The 24,659-nt window shown below is 34.9% G+C and overlaps 1 protein-coding gene and 1 pseudogene across 8 annotated transcripts in view; one reads left to right on the top strand and one right to left on the bottom strand.

The window, feature by feature from the left end:
* The first annotated feature begins 993 nt into the window (after positions 1-993).
* ZNF280D (zinc finger protein 280D) overlaps positions 994-24,659 on the top strand; it is a 165,225-nt gene continuing 141,559 nt past the window's right edge. For 4 of the 8 annotated variants that reach the window (XR_001598546.2, XR_004950104.1, XR_004950103.1 and 1 more), the window contains exon 1: positions 995-1,117. The gene's annotated coding sequence lies outside the window, so the exon portion shown is untranslated. Of the gene's footprint in view, positions 1,118-24,659 lie in introns of all 8 variants that reach the window. The other 4 variants (XM_036218295.1, XM_016158463.2, XM_016158473.2 and 1 more) reach the window with 2 other exon arrangements.
* Positions 18,583-18,698, bottom strand: LOC118600725 (annotated as a pseudogene).

The raw sequence follows: 24,659 nt of genomic DNA, 5'->3' as shown, positions 1-24,659 counted from the left end.
GAAGCTTATTTTCAAGGCCAGCAGGAAAGGGAAAGCTGGGTTTACTATCCCTGGCCTAGTTAAGAGAGATTGGTCGTGGTTATTTGTAAGTATGCCAGGGCTCTAGGGGTAATGCAAGTGACCTTTGGAGAAGATTGATCTGGGAATGGTAATCACTAAGGAAGCAACTGTAATGATAAACAGCAAAGAGTTTGAGCCTTCGGGATGAGGAAGAAGAAACTAATTTAAATAGGCAGGAAGAATTAGTATGATTCAGCGATTGAATGCTGTGTGTAGTGAAGGCATGTGTGTTAAGGATCTAACAAAAGGCAAGATTTCAAAACTGGGTTACTCTTGAGAGCTGGACCACTAATACCATTGATCTTGTTAGGACAACTGGGAGAGGAATACAATATTTATTAAGTATTTATGTAAGCATATCTTGGCAAGTGTTCTTTATCTTGTTTTGTTTTTGTCATAGGCATCCATATGGCAAGAGTTAGGAATTAAAGGAGACATGAGGAAGATTGTTTTAAACGAATCTGGCAAAATTAGCTAATTATTAAAAGAACTCACCTTCTTATATGGTTTATATTTTTGCACCTCATGTAGGGTATGTCATTTTTAACGGCGCCTCTATTTCTAGACCTTCTTACTTTCCAAGCTTGAGGAGAACTAGCTGTTACACACAGGGAGGCCCCGGAACGCACGTTTCCACGCCTTCAGATTTGGTGCGGCCCCAATTCGGGACTGCTGCCTCGGGCTGCCGGCGAGCAGACCTGCACCCACAGCGGCGCCGGACCCCAGCCTAGGTCCGAGCCGTCGCCCGCGAACCGCGCACAGCTGGGCACCGCGGCCTTCGAGGGCCTGCAACGCGGCGCACATGCCCGCGCCCGCCTCCCGCGTCGGCGAGAAGAACGGGAGCCCGGACGAGCGGAGGCTGACCCGGAGCCTACCCATGAGGCAGCGCGCCGGCTCCGACAGAACCCCCCGCCCCCCCCTTCCCGCGGCTCAGCTGCGTGCTCCGCAATGGGAGCCGCCGCCGTCGCCGCTGTGTAGTGTTTCGTGCTCCTCCTTTTCCTCCTCCTCTGTCTCCTCCTCCTCGGGTCCCCAGTCAGGCCGATCCGCTCCGTTCACGGTAAGCGCCCCCCGCCCCCGCCCGCCCCGCGCTGCAGCAGGAAGAGGCCCTCCCGCGCGGCCTGCGCCGCCTCACTCCGGGGGCGCTGGGTCGGGGATGTCGAGGCCGGCGCGGGTCGCCGAGAGCGACCAGGGCGCGGGGGAGGGGACCCGCTGCGCGGTGGCGGCCGGCCCGCCATCTTGCGCCGGCCTCGGCGGGGGAGGGATCCCGGCGCGACGCCGCGGCAGGCTCGGGGCGGCAGGCCTGGACCGCGCAGGCCGCCGCGGCCGCCTCCTGCGTCTCCTCCTCCGCCTCCTTCTCACCTCCCAAGGCCCGTACGCCTGCCTGTCTGCCCCCAGCCTGATTTTGGCTTTTCTTTCTGGAGCCAGCTCCCTTTGGTCTTCCATACGTTTTGTGCTGATGTTTGGCGGAGACCCATCTTACAACAGCTCTCCCGGGAGTCTTCCGTCGTAGGCAAAAGGACCACAGGCGGTTCCGAACTTTCAGGCGTCGCAGACCCTAGGGCCCTGGTTCCCCGGCCCAGTGACCAGTCATTCCACGCTCAACCCCTCATTCTTGTCGAAGGGACTTCCCTACTCTGCCGTAGACGTCCCGTTATTGTCTCCAAGAAAAAGGCCCAAGGGAGAAACGTGGAGACACAATTTTGGAACTGAGCTTTCAGGTTTCACTACATGAGAAGGAAAGAATGATCTCACTCTGAGGTTTTATCCTACTCTAGAGATATAGGGAGTTCCTCCCAACTTGTCTCAAGTTTTAACGCTTTTACGGAGGAATCTGCTAGAGAGGATAAACGTCAAAGTGAATCCGCTTCTGCAAGCACGGGAGACCTTCGTCCTAGGGGTTCTCTTTGTTTGCAAATTTTATTAGTTTATAAGAAATTCTGTGAACTTAAGATTTATTTATTTATGGTTTTCAGGTTTGGACTGTGTTTTAATAATGTGACGTCTTTTAGTGCCTTTAAACATAAAATTAAAATGTAGGAGGAGAGTTCTAAAGCACAAAAGCCACCTACCTCTCTGCATTTGCGAAGTGTCCTTCATTGGGGGACTATTGTGCCAACCCAAGCAGAAACTTACTGTGCCCGTGAAGGCACTGGTGTGCTTAGAGAATTAAGTTAGGGCTTCGTGCTGTGGATGTTTTAAAACATAGTGCAAGTACCCTTATAATTGTATCCTGCATTGGTATCTGTCATTTGTACCTCAAAACTCCTTTTACGGTGGTCTGTGGTGATAGAACTGTTTTGAAGGTGAGGAAAGAGCATCAGGGAGAGTCATTCCACGCTCAACCCCTCATTCTTAATTGGGTCATGGCTGGGAAGTGATAGAGACATTTCTAGAACCTTAGGTCTTCTGATTCTTCATCAATGTTCAGTTCACTATATTGTGTGTTATTTTTTCATGTGCAGTAAGAAGAGGCAAGGAGGCTCAGCCACAAAATTTAAGAAATACTATGCAATTGTCCCTTCTATTACATTTTTATTTTTAAGAACTCATTTCTTAGCCTTTCAACCTTTTATTTTTCGTGTTCCTTTCCCCCCAAACATCGAAAAATTGAAGAATAGTGATTCGAACACTCATACTTATTCCCTAGTTTTAATAGTTGTTACCACTTAGCCACATTTGTTTTATCTACCAATTTCATATTCTTTTGGTGAACATTCTCAAAGCCTGTTGCAGATATCGTGACAGTTTACACCAGAGTACTATATATGTGTCAGTGTGTATATCATGAGATTGAGGCCAATTTTTTATATAACCACAATACCATAATACTTTAAGGTTAGAATATAGCTACAGTCTATATTACATAGTATTTACATATTGGTGGTCCCCAGAATATCTTTTTTATTTATTTTGGAACCAGTATACAGTCATGCATTTCATTTGTGTTAGTTTCTTTTAGTGTAGTTTGCTCCGTGTGTGTGTGTGTGTGTGTGTGTGTGTGTGGATGTGTGGATGTTGACCTTTTAAAGAGACCAGGCCAGTGGTCTTCTAAAATAACCCGCAATCCGTATTTTATTGAGTTTCTCTTATTGGGGTTTAAATTGTAGCCTCGATCTCCTGTATTTTTTGAATAGATCAGGCTTAATATTTTTGACAAGAATACTTAATAGGTCATACAGTGTACTTTGCATTATACAACATCAGAAGACAGATAAAGTAGGGTTATCCTGTTAGTAATCTAAATTTGACTTCTTGAGTAAGCTGTTGACATACTTTCCATTGTAAGGATTTCCTTTTGCAATTAGCAAATACAGATGGTTCCAGACCTAGAGTGGCTCAGCTTATGATTTTTCGACTTTATCGTGGTGTGAAAGCAGTACTCATTCAGTAGAAACTGAACTTTGAATTTTGAGTGTTGGTCTTTTCTCCGGCTAGTGATACTCTCTCATGATGCTGGACAGCGGCTGGCTGTCAGATGATTTTTGCCCAGCTGTAGGCGGATGTGTACCCACATGTTGTCTACCTTTCTACTCAGAGACCCAAATCAAGAACCTTCTGTCTAGTGCTGTTTGCTCCAATAGAATAAGAATGAGTTTGGTAAAGCAGAGCAGAAACTTTCTTTGGTCAAGGAATGGAGAATGGTGAGCCCATGCTCAAATGGCACCTTTTACCCAAAGGGGAAGGAGCCCCCTGTATTTATAGGCTGCGGCGTGGAGTTATTAAATTCTTTTAGGCAGGCGTAGTTATTCTGTTGCACTTGGCTCTGTTGTGCATGGCCCTTTTTGCACATGATGTCCCATCACCATGTTGGTCTTTGCAGCTGGCCTTCTTCACTTACCAGTAATCCTTTTTAGTTCTGTAAGCAAGCACAGCTTGTGACATAGTTTAGTTTTGAGAAACGTTAGCCCAGTGACATTAGTGTTCTAAGCACGTTTAGGTAGGCTAATCAAAAACGTTTAGTAGGTTAGGTGTACTAAATGCATTTTTTTTTTTGCATTTTCGTCTTAAGACATTTTCAATTTATGATGGATTTATTGGGACAAAATCCTATTGTTAAAGATATATAGGCGTTAGTATTTGGTATGCATTTATCTGCACTAATCTGATATAATTGTGAGCAATCCTCTAGAAATGGGTGTTTGGGGGAGCATTTTTGGAGAATAGGACTAACTTATCTAGTTTAGAGAACTCGGAATTGCTGATGGCATCAGATCCTAGGGTAGGTAGGGCATAGGGAGCAGAAAGTAAATGTTAGAAAGACTGTCTCTTTTGAATGTTTGCTTATGGCAGTAGTGAGCTAGGATAAATAGAAAAATTCTGAGGTAGTTTGGTCTAGGAGGACTACAAATCTCAACATAGCAACTTCAACCTATTCTTTCCAGTCAGGCTATCTAGTCCAGTCTTGCTGCTTCTGTCCAGTTGTTTTACTAATCAGCATTGGCTTTTTTAGTAGGGATGAGGAGGGCAAAGGAAAAGAATAAATAGTTTTGTACCCTCTTCTCCTACATTTGTTTTCTTTATTCAAGAGAACATTTAGAACCATACCAATCTATATATATTTTTAATTTCTATATGATTTAGGCAGGGGATGTACCTCAAAGAAATAGCAATTTTTGTAAGTAGAAAGTAAACTGTAGTTTTAGGTGGCAGGAAATTAGAGATTATTGTTGACATTTTGTTATTCCCAAAGTAACTTTCGAAAGATGAAAAATACTTATATTCATTAATTAAGTACACAATTCTGAATAGTTTATCTTTCCCTACTTCAGAGGACTAAAGAGTATTTGATTTTTTAGTCAGGTTGTTTTAAAGGTAAAAATAATGACTTGATTTACTCGGTAACTGTATCAGAAATGTGTATTTTGAATTCATTTTTGTAAAACAATTTTAAGGATTCTTTTAACTCTCAGTTTACTGGGAAACAGATATCACCATTTTATTTTTTAATATTTTAAATCATATAATTTTATGTCATATAATTTAATTTATATAATTTACAGAATAAAGGGATAATCTAAGACAATTTATTAGAGCTTATAGTAAGAATCTAAACATAGTAAATCTCTTTGTATGCACTCAGAAACATGAAAAAATATATATCTTATGCATTTAATTATTTACTACCCCTACAGTGAATACACATCACAATCGAATGCTCTTGGCAAACATTCTTATTACAATTGCAGCATACTTTTTTAGGTTTTTTTTTTTTTTTTAAGTTTTTGTTTTCATACAAAGAATATCTTCCTTGATTCTTCCCACTTTGAGTCCTGTGCAAAAGAACATTCTGGGTAGAGGTTAAGACAAAATTCCTAGTTCCTCTAAGTTCTTAGATCAAGAGGAATTATTCTTCTTGGTAACTTATGGTTTTGTAATTGAAGCTTTCCTCCATTACAATGAAAGTATTCTCTGCATTAATATTAATCATAGGCCATCATCTTCAAGTCATTCTTTTGCCAAGTATAGGTTCTGACACTCTTCAATGAGTGTATCTACCACTCTTTTAGTCCTTTTGTAATATAGCTTTCTTCAGGATATATACAGGGTTTTTTAAATTCATCGATGCTTCAGAATGCATTGAGAAAAGTAACTGGTTTTTCTTAAGATGCTAAAAATCATCAAATATGTTTGAAATCCAGACTATGTGAAATTGACTTCTCTGCTTTCCATTTGTGAAATTTTACAGAAGTTTTTTCAGTCCTGTTCAACCATATATTGCCAACAAAGGAAAATTTCTTGCTGGATAGTACTAAGCCAATTCTACACTTGAAAAAAAATTGTCACAAGTTGTGTTTCTGACAATTTAAAAATTCTTTTGTTACTTCTTGTAATTCTTGTAATACTCTGGGTTTAGCTTTGCCCTTTTCTGGACCTCTGTAGATCTGCATCTTCCAATTTTATCATGTTTCATTGTCACATGTTGCCCAGATTTTTATTCTGTATTTTCCAGGTTTTGAAGGTATATGTACTTGAAATGAGCAACATCATCATAAATGAACCTGGAGCATATTACTCTTGTAAATACTGATTTGAGATGTTAGATACTTCCCTAATGAGTTCTAGGTTATCATTTCTTCTGGGTCTTCTTTTTGCATGTACTTGAATTTTTTGAAACTCATGTTTCTGAGTGCATACAAAGAGATTTGAAGAGAGGGTAGCAATCTTTCCTTTATAATTGCAAGATATTTTTAGTTTTAAGTTTGTAGACACCAATTAGAATAAACAGTCCAATGAATTAAAAACATTTCTGCATTTCCTTCTAGTTACCGGCCTTCAGCACTTGTCCACTTGTGAACTGTATCAAGTTGAATTTCAGCACACGAACATGAAGGATGAACAAATACTATCACATGTCCTTTTAGCAAAATAGCATGGTTTGCATTCTTATAAAAATATTGCATGAAGAAGTCCTTTGTGCTAAATGAGAATACTGTATTTCCTTTTAGTTTTTAGAAATACATTGATCACTCATTGATTGTTGAGTTTGAGGAAATTTATCTTGGATGTCCAATCTGAAGACTCAGTTTGAGATTTCCCAATTTCTCTGTCATCATTAGAGTTTGAAGTGCTTGTTATCTATCTTTGCTTTTGCCTTCAGGTTCATCTAATAATTAATTATGAAATGTTTCCTCTGTCAGTTTTCTCTCTTCCGTTAAGGGTAGAAAATAAAAAGTTCTGAGTTCTTACCTGTATTCAATGAAAACTAAAAGCAGTTGGAGAGGATCAGGTCATGGCACCCACAATGTAACACTTTGACGTAATAATTATTTTGAGCAGAAGACAATTTAGAATCAACAGATGCAGGAAGTGTTTTCTGCCCTCCTGTTACCTGCCTAAAGTAGGGCATAAATTTTCCTTTGTGGTGTTCTCTTCTCCTTCCCTACTAGAAGGGAAAGAGTGACTCATCACCTGAGATGGAGACTTGACACTGAGATGAGTTTGCATAAACAGACCTAACTAAAATAACCTTATCTTTATTTACTTGCCCATATATTTCCTAGTTACTTTTCTGTAATTTATTGTCTCTCACAGCCCAAATCCCCTTTCCTTTGTTAAAATGGTATATAAGCTTTGAGTTTTACTTCTTTTCTGTGAACTCCTATGTAAATATTAATAAAAATGGTGTGCTTTTTCTCTTGTTAATCTTTGTCTTTTGATAGTTTAAGTCATAGACCCCCAGCTATTACAATCTAAAAGGGAGAAGTTTTTCCTTCCTAACACAGATGAGAACGATGATGTCTTCAGCTTTCTACTACCTTTTGGAAAGATGATGCAATATTTTGTGCAAGAACATTAAAAAAAAAAGAAAGGATAATGCATTAGTGATTATTTCACTCTTGAGTTATCTTTATAGGCAATTAAATCTTCTCTTTACTTACTACTTTAGGTTTTTAAAAGCATATTTAAGAATAATTGAGCAGTGGTGAAAAAACATCTAGAATGATGGAATTAGCAAAATATTTCAAGGTGTAGGAAAAATGAAATCACTAAGATCCCATAATGTATCTTAGTCTTATAGAAGGATTTTGCAAACTCACATAGCAATTATAAGATAGAATATACAGAGTGAGTTTTTTTCTATTTAAAAATAATAGATTTTCTCTTCGTTGCCTGTGAAAATCTTTGGGAAACAATAAAAATCATAAATTGTCAATCTTTACCACTAGAACTACTCAAGAAAGAAAAAAACAAAAATTGTTTCTATGGGCTCATAATATACTGAAGATGAATGGTTAATTTGGACAGATAGAGAGTTCCACCCATCTCCAACATATTAAACGTCTCCCACTCCTTGCACCATGATAGATTCGTTAGTCTTTTGCATTACATCTCTAATGAATGCAGGTAGTACTTAGAAAGTTATTCCTTGAGGTTTCCATTCCAAAATATTTTCATTGTTACCATTTTTTTCTTCTCTTTCTTCTAAACTTTGCATTCAGAGATCCTCCGTAGTAAAAAACGATTAACTGAAACCTTATAGGATCAGATCATAATATTTAGGCTTCTTGGTGAACTGGATTAAACCAAAAATATTTTTTATTTTAATTATTTTTATTGCAAGTATTTTGGTTTTTCTGGTTTAGTATACCATGATAAACAATATATGATTTTTAGAATGACATATGCTTTGCTTCTTTGTGTTTTTAAACACAATGCCTTATACATAATAACTGCTTAAGAAATGCTTCTTAGTGTTGTGCTCATCACTTGAATATTCTGAGTTCAAAATGATTACTTTACTTTTCGTGTTATGTCCAAAATTTTTGACAAGCCAATATAGTCAGTATAGTAGTTTATCCCTCTTTTTTAAATAAAAGCTTTGACTCAGTTTATCTAGTGTTGCAGTTTTTTAAGTGTGATCCCGAGGGCTTGAGATGCTTTCAAAGGTTCTACAGCCCTCTCTTTACCACCCACCCATTTCATGAGGTTGAATTTTCCTCACTTCAACAGAACAATGTAGTACAATAGATTGAGTGCAGAAGCAGGTAAGAGAATCCATCTGTCTTTATTAAGACATTAATGAGATTTGTTAAAATGTAAAAATGCCATTCTAAATTTCTGTTTTGGAAAAATAGTTATTTTTCACAAACATACTTAGTATTTAATATTCACAAAAATACTTATATATTTAAAGGTAAATATATATTTATTAAATTGCTTAGGTTGGGGTTTGTGGACTTAAGGGTGAAGATTCCATCCTTAGATGTTAGTCAGCCACACTTTTTTTTTTTTTTTTTTTGCCAGGTTTGGGATTTCTTAAGTATAACAACTGCCTGAATGCCTTTCATTTGAGGGTTATTAACCAAAGCAAAGATCATTAGTCTATGAAATAATTTGCTCCTTGCTTGTAGGCTCTACCCCTGTGCGCTCCTTATTTTGTGGGTAATTATTACATTTGGCAAGTTTGAGAAGCAAAACCTTGAGTGGATTGAGAGGCTTTGAGAGAGGTCTGGGGGTTTTAGGTATATCCTGATCCCTATTTCCTGCTTTGTTTACTTCACTCATTCATCATTCAGTTTACTTTTCCTATTCAAGAGGTAAGATTATCTGTCAACTCTACAGGATTAGTAACTGCTGATAGAAAGGTCCTCATAAAGAAAATGCAAGATGGAAATGGCTTTATTAAGTTCCATTTGGAAAAATAATAGATCTCCCAATTTTATTGAATAGGAAAAATGTAAAGAGTATTGGCAATACTTTTTTTGGCACTGGATTTATTAGGATTTGTGTTCATTTGAGAAGTTATAACACAGGAGATGTCTTTCTAGTCTTTTATTATAGTGTTTTAGAGATTACAAAATTATTCACAGTTATATTTCACCCTTAAATACTTATTTGAGTTGGATGATATTTCATCATCCATACTTTGTAGGGAAAATTGAGTCTCAGAAAAAGTTCATTTCATTCATTGAAATACTGAGTACCAGATTATGTTTCGTCGTTTTGTGAATGTGATGCCTTGATATTCCCACACTTTAGCCACTCAGCCTTTCTATTTTGGGGTTATGTATGTTCTCTTTGTTGGGCTACTTAAAGCGCAGGGCTAGTCTTGCAGCCTGGCAGCACCAGCCACTAGTGGAAGCACCAGCTACTGGAGCATTTGACCAACTCTTTACCTCACTGCATTCTGGAAACTTTTAGCCCTGGGATAACCCAACAATGCATGCATTGGTGGGGAGTTATTGAAGAGTTTGGAATTGATAAGAGATTCAGTGAAAGCATTGTTTTAGGAAATTGCTAATTTGGTGGTTATGTATTGAGTGGATGAAAGCAGATCCAGATGTGGAAAGACTAGATATAAAGTGAATCTTATAAAGGAAATCTTGTTACTACTATATATAGGTGTGAGGTAAGTGCCTCAACAAATACTTCGTAAATGGAAAGGCAAGGGTGGTTGTGGGAAATATTTTGAAAGGAGACTCTATAAGACTGGGGAATTCATAAGATGTGATGAATAAAAGAGGGCGACATTGAAAAATACTCAAAAGACACACAAGATCAGAAGTATGACAGTTCTCATTTGTAGGAAAAGAGAAGTGCAAAGGTAGAACTAATTTTTGTAAATTGAAGTAAGATTAATATAAAATTCACTGCTGTAACCATTTTTAAGAGTACAATTCAGTGGCATTTAATACATTCACAATGTTGGGCAACCATCAACACTTACCTAATCTCAGATTATTTTCAACTCTTCAAAAGGAAACCCATTGCTCATTAAGCAGTCTCTCCCTATTTTCCCCTTCACCCAGCCTCTGGCAACTACTGATCTGCTTTCTGTCTCTGGATTTGCCTATTTCAGACATTTGCTATAAATGGAATCATACAGTATGTGGTTGACTTCTTTTACTTAACAAAGTGTTTTCAAGGTTCATCCATGTTGTAGGATATATCAGTACTTCAGTTTTTAAAAATTGCTGAATAATATTTCATTATATGGATAGACCACATTTTGTTTCTCCATTCATCAGTAGATGAACATTTGGCTTGTTTCCACATTTTGGCTATCACAGATAATGCTGGAGAACTAAGTTTTGTGGGAAGTTGTTTTCACTTTGGAAATACTGAATTTGACATGAGTTTAAGTTATCCATATAGCAGTTTTCATCAATTAAAAGAGAAGTCATTGTTGGAGTTTAATATTTTATGATTTTATAGGCTACTTGTGAGAACTGATAGCTAAAACTGTGGAATTTGTTAGATCTTTCTTTTTAAGGAACAATTTGTATAGGACTGAGGTCTAAACTTTATGGGACACCTGACTTTACATTATCTAAGGAGGAAGAGAATATGAAGAATCTGTGAAGTTAAGAGGAGGAGGAGGTGGATAGAAAACCAGTCTGTTGGCATACAGAAAATTACTAAGGATATTTCAAGAAATTAGGTTAAAATAGGTAAGGAAAAAAAAATGAAAGGGTAATTTAATCATGAGGGTTGTTGGGATCTTCAGATGGATACTTTCAGTGGAATACTGTGAAGAAGAAAACGTAGCTGTGCCTGCTGCACTCAGCTTAGTTTTGACTGACAGTGGTATCCAGAGCAAATGGTCTGCAGCCTGGATCAAGATCAGCAGGGGATTTTACTTGAAGTGGAAGGTGGTGCAAAGAGAGATTCCCTATACTCTGTTTTGAAGAAGGATTCCTTTTATGTAGATACTTTTCATGACTATTTTGATTTAGACTGATTTGTAGTCTTATGCAGTCTACTGAAGCCCAGGCTTTTTTTTTAGTATGGAGATCATTCTGCCACATTTTATTCCATATCTTGTTACAAGGAAACAACAGTGACAACTGACAAACTTACATCTTTCATAATACAGATATTATACTTGGTAACAAATATATAACATGTATTATTCTGGTCTCCTTACTCTGTGTCATTTTGAAGTATAATTAATACAGAAGACTTAAAAAAATTATTTGGGTTCTTGTGTATTAAGTTAACCTACTAGTAGTTTCTAGAAAGAAAGGTAACAAGAAGTATCTATCTGCAAAGGCTTTCTGCTTATTAATATTATCTTTAAAATTTTTGTAGATCTCGCTAACATTGGGAGTTCTGAATTAAACCATCAAACAGATTTATTTATTAAAATGCAGCTTTTGTTGTTCATTTAAAATTATCACTTATTTTTCTTCAGGAATTTATCTGCTTTGAATAAACACGAATTTCATCCCTGGTGTTGAGTTTCAACCCAACTGCTTTGTTCATTTTACTGTACTTGAAAGTTTCGAGTATAGTAGATTGATTACCAAAATGTTTTATTGATAATTACAAAATGAAATTTTATAATTCAACATTTTCAATTAGGACAGTTTTTCTTTTTTTAATAAAATAATAAAAATTCTCCTTTCAGACTAGGCAGAAATTCACATGCTTGTGTTGTGTGGATATGTTTACAATATTATGCTCGGAAAGATCCTTGGGGATCTTGAAAGTGACCATTTTCAATTACATAATGCTTGATTTTTTTTTTTTTTTTTTTTTTGGCGATCTATCATACTTGAGTTCATTTCATTTGCTGATATTTTAACTGCTAATTGTTTCGTTCTTATATTAGGACGAAACCTACTTCACTGTAATTTTAGTCTTATTCCTGGTAGAGGCAAATAGTGTGTGGCTGAAATCTCTGACATTTGAAGTGCCCGCGTTTGAATTTTTTCTCTACCACTTAGTTGTGTTACTTAGTTTGTGTACTTGTATGATTCAATTTCCACATCCATAAAGTAAGCATAATTATAGGGTCAACTTCATAGATTTTTTTTTTGAGGATGAGATAAAATCATATATGCATTTAATTAATATTACCTAATGGTAGCAATAATTGTTATTATAATTATAATTTATAACGTATAGTAGTATATAATGAATTAAGCAGTTGAAGCTCAATACTGGGAATGAAGTTCTCTCATTTATTAAAAATAAATATAATTACTAGTATTGTTATTGTTATTATCACTTGATCTACAAAGAACAAGTCACCTTCTTTACTTTTTTCTTATGACAGACTTTAAAATATCTAAACAGCTTTTACTTCTACTACCCTTGCCCCACAGCTTCATGTTTCCAAGGTTATTTATATTTAGTCCTTTGACCTAGACAAAGCTCTAATTCTAATTTCTTGTAGTGGACATCTGTTGTTTTTGCTACCCAACATCCATTCACTCTTACATTGGTAACGTGTTTTAATTTTTCTTTGAGGAACTATCCCCCTTCTCTAGTTTTTAATAGTGGGTTTTTTGTTTGGTTTGATTTGGTTTGGTTTGGTTTGGTGGTTGGGTCTATACCTCTGGTATCATGTGATCTAGGACTAAACCTATCACAGATTCTTGGCAGTAGTGATTGACTTAGGGAAAGGCATATGACATTAGCAATACCAATCAGTTTCAGTCAAAGCTGGTCCTCTTATTACTGCCCGGAACTTAAAATTTGGAAGGTGTTAGGTTAGAGCTGTTACTGTCATTCACAGTAGGAAACCCTTTCTGAGGATAGAATCAACATAGAGGAAGCAAAGCCAGGGCATGGAGAGAGAAAATGCAGGTTTAAATACCATTGTTTAAATTGTGCCTGTAGCTAGCTCTGTAAATGAGCCAATAAATTCTCTGTTGCATTGCCCCTCAGAGTTGAGTTTTTTCTGTTACTTACAGTCCAAAGAATCATAATCACAGTATTCTAAGTAGGGCTTGAATTAGAACAGATTGTATAAAACCACCATCTCTTTGATTTTAGATTCAAATTCTGTTATTTTGAAACTATCACAAATTCGATCATATAATTTCCTGCTTAAAATTCCCTCAGTGGCTTTCCATTACTCTTGGGTTAAGGACAAAATTTCTAAACATGGTCTTTAAGGTGTTGCATTGTTTAATTCCTGTCTTACGCACTACCATATACTCCCATGCTTCTTTTCTCCAGTTACACTGATTTCTTTGCAGTCTCTTGTATTTGCTGTGCCGTAGATTCTTTTGCACGTGCTGTTTCTTCTATATCTGCAGTACCCAACCTTTTTGGCCTGAGGGACCATTGCTTCTTTGAGAATCTATTGCCTGATCATCCGAGGTAGAACTAAGGCAGTGATGCACTGGGGAGTGGCTGTAAATACAAATGAAGCTTTGATCTCTCACTGCTGCTCACCTGCTGTGTGGCCCCCATTCCTAAAAGGCCACAGACTGGTATCCTTGGCTTGGGGGTTGGGGACCCCTGTTCTGTATGAAATGCTTTCTTCCTTCTTCTGTTTTCCTGGTTAATTCCAAGGCATTCTTTAAGTAACAACTTAATCATTACTTCCTTAACCCATTTCCCATTTACAAAAAAAGTGCAGCTCTCTGCCAGTGTTAATTTTACATAAACACACTCTTTGAGGCTGAAGTAAAATGACCGGTTTTTAATGTGAAGATAAAATATAAAAACTGTTCTTGGAGTTGTTTCTAAACAAAACTTGTCTCTAATCCTAATGTAACAAATGTATCATAAATCGGATTCATCAAATGACTCTTTGGCTAACAACAACTCTTCAAGAACAATGTTAACATCACAATTAGGAATGCTACGTTTTCTAGGATTTGACATTTTCAGCGATCGAGAATTACTATATTTTGTAAATGGAAATACCACTACTAAAAACAGAATGTTATAAATAGAATGATGTCATTTGTTTCCAAAGACTATTGACATACTAGAGTGATGCAAAAATAATACTAAAGGCAAGATATTTCGTGGCAAACTTTAGGGGTAAGGCTAGGACTGTAATCTGTGAGTTATCTCTGGGTAAACTCTGCAGCTGCAAGCCCCGCCAACGAGTATTCTTGGGGCAAATGGGAAATGGGTTAAGGAAACCAATTTTGATTATGATAACTAGACCTAATTACCTTACTCTGTGAGTTTTTAAATTTCATATTTCATAGCCTTCGTAGCATGTACTCTTGTCAATTTACATCTCTTTGTATGAGTGTTTGTCCCTGTCTCTATACTGTTTTATGAGTGCAGGACCTGTCTCTACACTGTAAGTTTCATGAGTGTAGGACCTGTGTCTTAATTTTTGATCATCATTGTATTCCTTCCTGGCACAATGTCTGGCACACAGTAAATGTTTAATAAATATAATTTTTAAATTAATGACCTTCTGACTCATTGGATCTCTGGTAACCAAAAGTGATAAATAGTATATCTTCCATTTACATTTTTGTAAATTTTGTTTTTTTGAGCAAATACAAAATTCTAGATTTTATCATTCATTCCAGCTTTTTGAAATCTTTGAAAGCCTTGTTATTTACTATGCATTATACTATTTATTCATTTATAAATTTAATCTGCACACAGTATGGTGTTTGTCTAAATCGTTGCTAGAATATTGCCCTTTGTTAACACATATAAAGCATATCAATGCCCTTTTTACCACTGAACCATAACCTGAACTATCTGCAGTCACTGTTATTATCCATTGCGTCACACACCAAACTCTCATGAGCATGATTGGGGATTGGGCAGGAGAGGGAATAAGGATTCATACTTTTTACCTCATTTACTTTTGTATGTTTGAATCATTTTCAGTGACCATTTTTACTTAAAAAAAAAAAACTAACAAAAATATCTTTCCTTTAAGGATTAATATGTATGTTTCTTCCACGTGGGGGCATTTCCAAATTCTACAGCTAGATTTGATTTTTTTTTCAATCCCCTAACCTAGAAATTCTTAGCATTTTTGATTCATAGACCCTTATGAGAATTTGATGCTCCCTGAAAGTGTACAAGTTGTTGTGGTGCATTCAAATCTAAGACCCACGGAGCCAATTGAGATGAATTACGAGCCTTGATTAGCCCGCCAGGGACTGACTCTCCACAACGCAGGGTCAGAGAATCAGCCCCGAGCTTCCAGAGGAGGCAATTTATAAAACCTAAAACCACATCAAACGAGCAAGCAGATTACAGAAGCAGAAGTTGGCCCACTGGAAAATTTTCCACCCTTAACACAAGTGTTCATAAAATTTTGTACATTTCTTATTTCTATGGTTCCCCCAATACCTGATCAAGAAACTCTCCTATAGCAGTTTTAATTTTTATTATTATAGCTACCATTCCATATTTTGTATAATACTTATGTATTTATCATAATCTCCCTACTAGATAGTTTCTTGAGGTAGGAACTTTTTTCATATTCCATGTAGTGTTGAGGATTGTGCCTTGTGTTAGATAGAAAATGATTAAAGTTTCAATTGTTTTTATTATGAAGTATATTGTCTTTAGAAAATCTGAGCTTAGTAACTTGGGGAATTATTTTGTAATAGAAGAAAAAATTTCCTTTATCCTCTTAGGTTAAATGCCTGGGACTTGCAAATTAAACTTAAAAAAAGGGTAACAGGAGAAGAGGTACACAAATTTTATTTGATGTTAGTATTTTAACTTTTATGTTCATAGTGGTCTTCATAGCAAGAAAATGAAGAGACAAAGAGGTGTTCAGACACTGACGAGGGCTTATGTTTACTATTTTAACAAAGGATGATAAATTTGTGGAGAAGTGGCAGGACAAAGGAAAAGGAATTTAGTCTCCTAGGAGTGATAAGTTGAAGGATGGTAGATAAATATATAGAAGAAACTAATAAAAGATAAGGGTTATTTTAGTAAGATTTGTTTGTGTAAACCCAACTTGGTGCTGACTTTCTGTCTCCAATGATAATGGTAATTTTTCCTTTTGGTATGGGAGAGGGTATGGGGGAAACCCTTCATAATAGCACAATTTTGTCCTGCTTTTAGAGAGATAGGTAGAGGATAGAGAGCTCTTTCTGTATTTTCTGTTTCTTATTTGTATTCAGCTCAAAGCAGTGCTTATGCCATAGTGATACATTTGGGGTGGCATATTCAGATCCCCTTCAGGTTTTAAGGAATCCATCTGGATTTCTCCTTATTTTGAGTATTAAAGTGGTAATTCTTTGATTACCTACCTTTAGAGGATGAAGTTTTTTCTTTAAATTAGGAGGTGGACAGGAGAATCTAGGCTAATTGCTCTTTGAGCCTTGTTCTTGGAAATAGCTAGGGCAACCCCTTTTAGGACTGGATTTTTTTTTTTTTTTTAATCCTAGTTCTGATCTAATTTGTAGGCCGCTTTTTTCTAGACTGAGTTCCAACCCTTCCCCTGTTCTGTTTGCCTGTTAAGATTCCTGAATGTATAATTTTTTTTTTTAAATATGGCATTTGAACTTTTCGGTTTATTTTAAAAAATAAAACTAGGCATATCCATATTCCCCTTTTTTAGGTCTCTTTCTTGGAGTGACCATTTTCAGAAGGCAATATTCTACTTGAAAAAATTAGATTCTTTCAGAAATTAAGTGATTTGATAACTTCTAAAGTTTCTACGATCCCTCAATATTCTGTCTAGCATTTTAGCTGCTAATGATCTGATGTTTCTAATTGTGCATTTTTGTGGTTAGAATGTGTTTTTTTCAAGAATATGTCTGTGACTATTTATGTTTAAAGTAATTAAAATTGAATGAAATTTAAAATTCAGTTTCACGAGTGACATTTCAAATGCTCAGAGCCACACGTGGCTGGTGGCTACTGTAGTGGACATACAGAATATTTCTACTGAACAACACTGGTATAAAGAATCATTGCCATATTTAATTATTGTTTTTAATTAATAAATGCTTTCATGGATTCCTTTAGCATTTCAGCTACTGGAGTATACCAAAACTATTACCATAAAAACTCCTCAAAAGTAGCCACTTCAGAATTTTGGTAGTAAGGTATAGAATTCTATGAAGAATTACATCAATTGATATTTGAAATGGAATATCCAGCAAAGATATGAAGTGGGAATCTCAAAGCTCCAAAAGATCTCTGGCTTCTGCAGCTCAGACCTGGCTCCAAAATAGCCAGAAAAAGAGAACACTCTACTTCAGCTACTGACTCAGGTAGAAATTTCATGCCTGCTCATATTTCATACACCTGTTTCTGCAGAGGAAAAAAGTTAATTCCAAGTGACTTATCAAAGATGGTCATTCACTTTTGGAGACTGTTAACATAATTAATTATAATTCCTATTTTATTATTTTTTGTTTCAGCTTTTATGTATCTAACATTAAACTATATCTTAAATAATTTTTTCTATAAAAAATTTTTAAAAATGGAAATGTGGGACTGAATTTTTAATTGTTTGAAAAATTTACTTTTACCCATTGATAGATATCAACTGATGCAATGACACTGTGTTAAACAATAAAGGCAATGCATTTGACCTAGCACATAGTACACCTATGCTCTAGTGCATAGATGTTTTACATATTAGATATAGATCTTTTTACTATCTGATAAGGGAAAAGATTAAGCACTTTCACAAACCACAGCTATCAAGTCTGCACATAAAAAAGAGCACTAGGCTAGTAGCCAGAAGGACCAGGTCATAGCTCCAGCACTGCCACAACTTTCAGTCAAGTCACCTTGCAATTCTGGGTCTAAGCTCTTAGTTCAACTGAATGATCTTTAAGGTTTAATTCAGCACTATACTTTATACTTTACTGTACACTATATACTGTAAACTTTTATTAACCATAAACATTAAAACCTAGTAAAGAGTGAATGCCAAATTCAGTTTCTAATTCAACCACATATTAGCTTTATGACCTTGGGTAAGTAAATCTCTGCGCCTTGCATTTCCCTCTCTCTCTTCCTCCTCTATCCCTTTCTCTATCTCTATATATAGTATATCACAGAGTCATAATGAAGATAAATGAGATAATATACATGAAGCACATAGCTCAGTGCCTGGCACACAAAAATCACTCAATAAATATTAACCATTTTTAACTCCTGGCTAAATCCCATTTTAAAGAGCAGATCACAATTTCATTATAATGGAATTTATAGGCTATCAGCTGAGCATTTAGAAATTGTTTTGTTATATAAGATGATATAAGATCTTCATTTCAGTAGTGTTTCTACTGAAATGTAGCTTTGTAAGCCTTTTGGAATGTGGCTGTAAAATCAGTCCTGCCACATTTTTTATTTTTATTTTATTATTATTATTATTATTTATGCCTACAGTACCTGGTCTTCCTAGGTGGTCTCCCATCCAAGTACTAACCAGGCCTGAACCTGCTTAGCTTCCAAGATCAGACATTGGGCTTGTTCAGAGTGGTATGGCTGTAGACCATGGACCATGGCTCCACTGGGGTGCGAATCTAGGACCTGCATGTAAAGCAAACGTGCTAACCGCTGCACTTTGGAACCACGTCCTTTTCATCATTTTTTAAAAAAGCATTTATAAACTAGATAAAACACACATAATATATAACTTTAAACCCTCATATAAACACAACACACATACCTACAATTTATCAACATGGTTAAATTATATACTACTAATCTCATAGAGTGAAACAAGTATGTAATTCAAAAATACCAACATATAAAAATTAATATTTGGATAAAGTGTCTTATAAGATTTTCATTAAAAAAAAACCTTTCATTTTACATATGTCTTGTATTTTAATTTCTAAAAAAATCCTTTTTAAAAATGAATTGTCTATAAGTAGAATACAAAAGTGAATGTGAGGAATATGGTAAGTGGTAAGTTCTCCATCTTCCCAGACTCCAAAAGTTAGAGTTATTCAATAGAATAATCCAATAAACCACTATATAAAATTAATCTTTCTCATCATAAAAACAATGTTTTAATTGGAGGTTGCACTTCTAACCAAGAAGTTAGCAACACCAAAAACAAATATGATTAACTTAACATAAAAAGGAAAATACGAAACATTAATCATTTCAAATAGCATAATTTTATATTCAAAATAAGTATAACAGAAAAATAAAGTTCAACTAACTTATAAATTTACTTTAAGATTAACATGCTAGCTGTAAGAAACATTAAACCTTCAACAATGTTGCTTATATACTTAGAAGAGTTTTTGTTTTTCCATTGGAATGATTTGGATGACACAGGGTCACTGAAATATTTTTCAGAAAAGTTTGATCTGTTACTTTTTCCTCTTACAAATTTTCCAAGAGATCAGGCATTCATATCATTCCACTAACATTAAAGTTTTGAGTTATGTTCTGTTTCATTTTATAAATAATTCTTTAGTCTTTGTCAGTAGTGACATATTGAAAAGGAGGTCTTTAATTTTAGAATTCCAATTCTCAGTGAATCGAGCTTTAAGGATTCAAAATGGGTTCTTACTATGTGTAACAATCTAATTTTCCAACTCTGGTTTTGTGAATTCAAGAATTTCCAACTATCTCAAGGAGACACTAAAAAATTAATTTTAACTTAATGTTCATTATCTTAACACACAGTCTATGAGAAGAGTCATTTTTAAAACTCTAGTTTTATATTACCTTAGTATCTATCACCTATTAATTTCATCATGGAAATTAATTGTAACATGATTCGAAAAGCTGAGAACAGTGATATCTACTTTGGCATTATAAGAAAAGTCACACAAATAGAAACCTACTTTGGAAGCAGTAAACCCATATATAATTGAATGAGAGACCCTCAACTAAAATGTGATAAAATTCAGGTATTTAAATATGAAATTTTATAAAGAAATTAACATTAGAATTTGTGTTTATGAATATTAAGGAGCTCTAGGCTGAAATTAATGGTTCTAGCTGCATATGAAGATTTCCAACTTTTTAGTGTGTTGGCAAATGTTATGAATTTAGTTCTGTAAGTAGCTAATATGGTCCTAAGGCTTTTGAAGTAGGTTATCTTAAAGTTACCTGTATAGTCACAGGCAGCAGATAGCTTGTTCATATAGACAGGTCATTTATTTGTAAATCGAATGTTAATTTTAGAGTTTTGCTAAGACATTTATGTGATCATTTAACAAAAATATTGTATAATGAGTCTCATATGCTGGGAAATTGTGGTTCTTTGTAGTAGGTCCTTAATGCTGAGCAAGAATTATCACATATTTATCTACCTGACTATCTATCTATCTGTCTGTCTGTCTGTCTGTCTGTCTATCTATCTATCTATATACACACACACATATATATATATAAACACATTGATTTTAGTTTAGAAACAAGGTACAATTATTTAGTTTAGAAACAAGCTGCAAATAATTGAGCTAAAGCGATCTAAATAGCTAGACCTCAAAACTTGGTGTATTTCATTAAACACAAGAGTCTCTAGAGTCTCTTGTGGTGGTGGTTGACACATCTGTAGCAATTACTTATGAAGTTAAAATAATATTTTTTCAATTCTGTGGACTATTTCAGTTCAGACCAAATACCTTAGAAATTGAAAAGCAGAAAAACTTTGTCAGCCTAAGGATAAAGAGGAATCTGAATTAACTGTGTATCTCAATATTTTAAATTTCTGCCATCTAATTTTTGAACTTTTTTGGTTTATAACAAACAGTTTTACAGAAATTTGTATATTTTGTAAAATTTATGCAGTTCTGTGTGTGTGTGTGTGAATCCAGAAAACATTTTTGTTTTAAAGCAATTCAAATGTGTTTTTTTAAAATAATGTTTATTCTAATAGCATTTGTTTTTCAGCCCAAGGAATTAAAGATATACTATAATTTCTGAAGGCAAGGACTGTAGCTTGTTCATCTTTGATTTTTCTCTAGAACTTAGTACATTACCTTGCATACAGAAGACAATGAGTAGTATTTCGGAATGAATTATTCTGGCAAAATATATCCAACTAACTTTTTTTTCCTTTTAAGTTCATTGAAAAAAATCAGAAAAATATAAATTAAAATGTATTCTAATTGTTTACTTATGAAGATAATTTCATTTATATCTGAAATATGAAGAATAGGTAACAGTAAAGATTAATATCACTTAGCATTTGAAAATTAGCTTACTTAATACATTATGATGTTACTAGTCATTTTTACAAAAGGATGCTTTTAAACAGTTTATAATTTAATAATTTAGACTTATTCAAGTAGTAAGTGCTTACTAGAATCACCATTTTACTTACTGAATTTGAGTTCATTTAGGAATGAACCAGTTATGTAAAATATTATATATATATATGTCAAACATATCAAACTTAAAAATTGAGCTTTTATAGGAAAAAAAGATGAAATATATATACATTTAATTTAAAGACATTCAATTCACTTTAATACTAGGTATCTTTATAGGAAGGAAAACAGATATAACTTGCTTTATTGTCTCAATCACAAGGTGAGTTTGAAGATCAAAATTAGATCCAACAATTTCTGAACTTTAAGTTTCATTTTTCAATATTTGGCATTACATAAAGTGAGTCATAAAATTTATAGATATAATGTACCAGTACAATTTACAGAAAGTCAACTCCGCAACTTGATGGATGCCATCCTTTTCAGCCAAAAAGTAAGTGTTGCTGCCAGGACTAATACTAGTATACCTGGCTTTATGTAATGATAACTTTGCTTCACGAGAAAAGAGGAGAGCTAGGTACATTTTCTGAACCCATTTCCCATTTGCCCAAGAATACTCGTTGGCTGCACTTGTGGCTACAGCATTTACCCTGAGATAACTCATGGGTTAAGTGCTTGCTGGCCTTACCTTTAAAGTCTGCCACATAATACCTTGACTTTATTATTACTTTTGCATCACTCTAGTATGTCCATAGTCTTTGGAAACAAATGACATTATTCTATTTATATCATTCTGATTTTAGTAGCGGTGTTTCCATTTACAAAATGTAATCATTCTTGATCGCTGAAAATGTCAAGTCCTAGAAAACGTAGCATTCCTGCGTATGATGTTAACATAATTCTCGAACAGTTGTTAGCCAAAGAGTCATTTGATGAATCTGATTTATGTATACATTTGTTACATTAGGTTTAGAGACAAGTTTTGTTTAGAAATAACTCCAAGAACAGTTTTTATATTTTATCTTCACATGAAAAACCGGTTCAATTTGCTTCGGCCTCAAAACTGTTTAAGTAAAATTAAATTAACATTGGCAGAGAGCTGTACTTTTTTTTCCTAAATGGGAAATGCGTTAAAGATAAAAACACTTCAAATTGTTAAAGTAACATGCTTACATAAAAACAAATTAAGAGATAAGTAAAGTAGAAATGAAATGTTTTCTCCCTACTCCCAGTGAAAACTACTATTAATTATCAGTTTGGTATACATAATCACATACGTTTCTTCTATGCATAGACAAAAAAGTTATTTCTAAAAAAATCATAAAGCTATTATATATCTTTAAAATTTTTTCCCAACGATATATATACTGGATATACAGTAGGCCCTCCTTATCCAAGGTTTGACTTTCTATGGTTTCAGTTACCTGTAGTCAACCATGGTCTGAAAATATTAAATAGAAAATTCCAGAAATAATTCATTATTTTTAAATTGTGTACCTTTTTGAGTAACGTGATGAAATCTTGCTGTCTAGCTCCATCCTGCCCTGTATGAGAATCATCCTTTTGTCTAGTGTATCCATGCTGCATAATATAACCTGTCCTTTAGTCAAGTCACTTAAGTAGCTGTCTCAGTAGTCAGACAACTTTTGAGGTGTCTCAGTGCTTGTGTTCAAGTCCCCTTTTAGTAGCCTAACATTATGTCACAGTGCCTGTCATTCATCTCACTTCATCTCATCATGTAGGCATTGTATTAACTCACATCATCATAAGAAGGGTGAGTATAGTACCATATGATATTTTGAGAAAGATCACATTCACATAACTTTTACTGTAATGTATTATTATAATTGTTCTATTTTATTATTAGTTATTGTTAATTTCTTACTGTGCCTAATTTATAAATTAAGCTTCATCATAGGTATGTATGTATGTATAGGAAAAAACAAAGTATACATAGGGTTTGGTATCCACTAGGGGTCTTGGAACGTATCCTCTGTGGATAAAAGGGGACTACTGTATTGATAATGGCAGTGCCCTTTTAAAAGAATGAGGAAGACCTTCGTCTTCTGCATCAGCTCACTAGGGCTGCCATAACAAAGTACCAAAGACTGGATAGCTTAAACAACAGGAATTTATTTTCTTACAATTCTGGAGGCTAGAAGATCAAGGTCTTGGTAGGGTTGGTTCCTGTTGAGGGCCGTGAGGGAAGGATCTGTTCCAGGCTTCTCTTCATACAGATGGCCATCTGCTTCTGATGTCTTCAGTTGGTCTTACCTCCATGCATATATCTGTGTCCTGATCTCCTTTTAAAGACACCATTCATGTTGGATTAATGCTCACTGTCGTAACCTCTTTTTAACTTAATTACCTCTTTAAAGTCCCTTTCTCCAAACATAGTGAGCTACTGGCATTGAAAACTTCAGCATATGAATTTTAGAAAAATACATTTGAGCCCGTAACATATACCAACTGGAAATAAATGATACCTTTTTAAATCAGTATACACCCAATCCTTTGATTTATGCAGCATTTTTTTTTTATGTACGTGGTAAATACTCTTCTCTGCCCACCCCCCCCTCTGTTTATGTGGATTTTTTTTTGTGCCCGGTTTCCATTTACATGGTCTCATTTTACACTGTTCTTTTTTTTTTTTTTTCATTTCCATTATTGGCGATTACTCTTTCTAAAAAACAATAGCTTAACTCAGCAACATACAAAGAAATTATATTAATACACAATTATCACTGCAGCATTTGAAAGTTAATTGTTGTGCTGCGGTCAGTAACAGTTGAAACTAATTTAACAAAATGTTAACGTACTAATTGATAGCTGTAAGATTGACACAACACACCAGTTGCAACATAATTCAAATAAAGATACTAGTAACATGCATATTGCTTTGTGATTACATCACTAACACTTAAAAAGATAACATAACTTAAGTAAGTGTAAGTAAACACAAGTAACCAATATTATGCATGACCCGATTTTACTTATAACAATTTTAAAGGGGACATATACTTGTAAAAAAAAGATTTTTCAAGAAAATTGAATACCTGGAATTGATGCCACATAAAGTATTGCATATAGCCATGTGAGTATGTACTTCCAGATATTTCTAGTGATGAAGATAGTGACTATGTGCCAATTAAAAAGAGAAGATTGATTGCTTTAGATTACAGCACAGACACTGACAGCAAATAAAATTTATTTTGGTTATTCTAAATTTTCGGTAGCATTTTTTGGTGAAAATATGTGAAATAAATATTTTTATGA

Source organism: Rousettus aegyptiacus, unplaced genomic scaffold (genome assembly GCF_014176215.1).
Source record: "Rousettus aegyptiacus isolate mRouAeg1 unplaced genomic scaffold, mRouAeg1.p scaffold_m13_p_3, whole genome shotgun sequence".
Lineage (NCBI taxonomy): Eukaryota > Metazoa > Chordata > Mammalia > Chiroptera > Pteropodidae > Rousettus > Rousettus aegyptiacus.
Note: the sequence above shows the minus strand (reverse complement) of the source record. Positions and strands in the feature narration are given on the sequence as shown.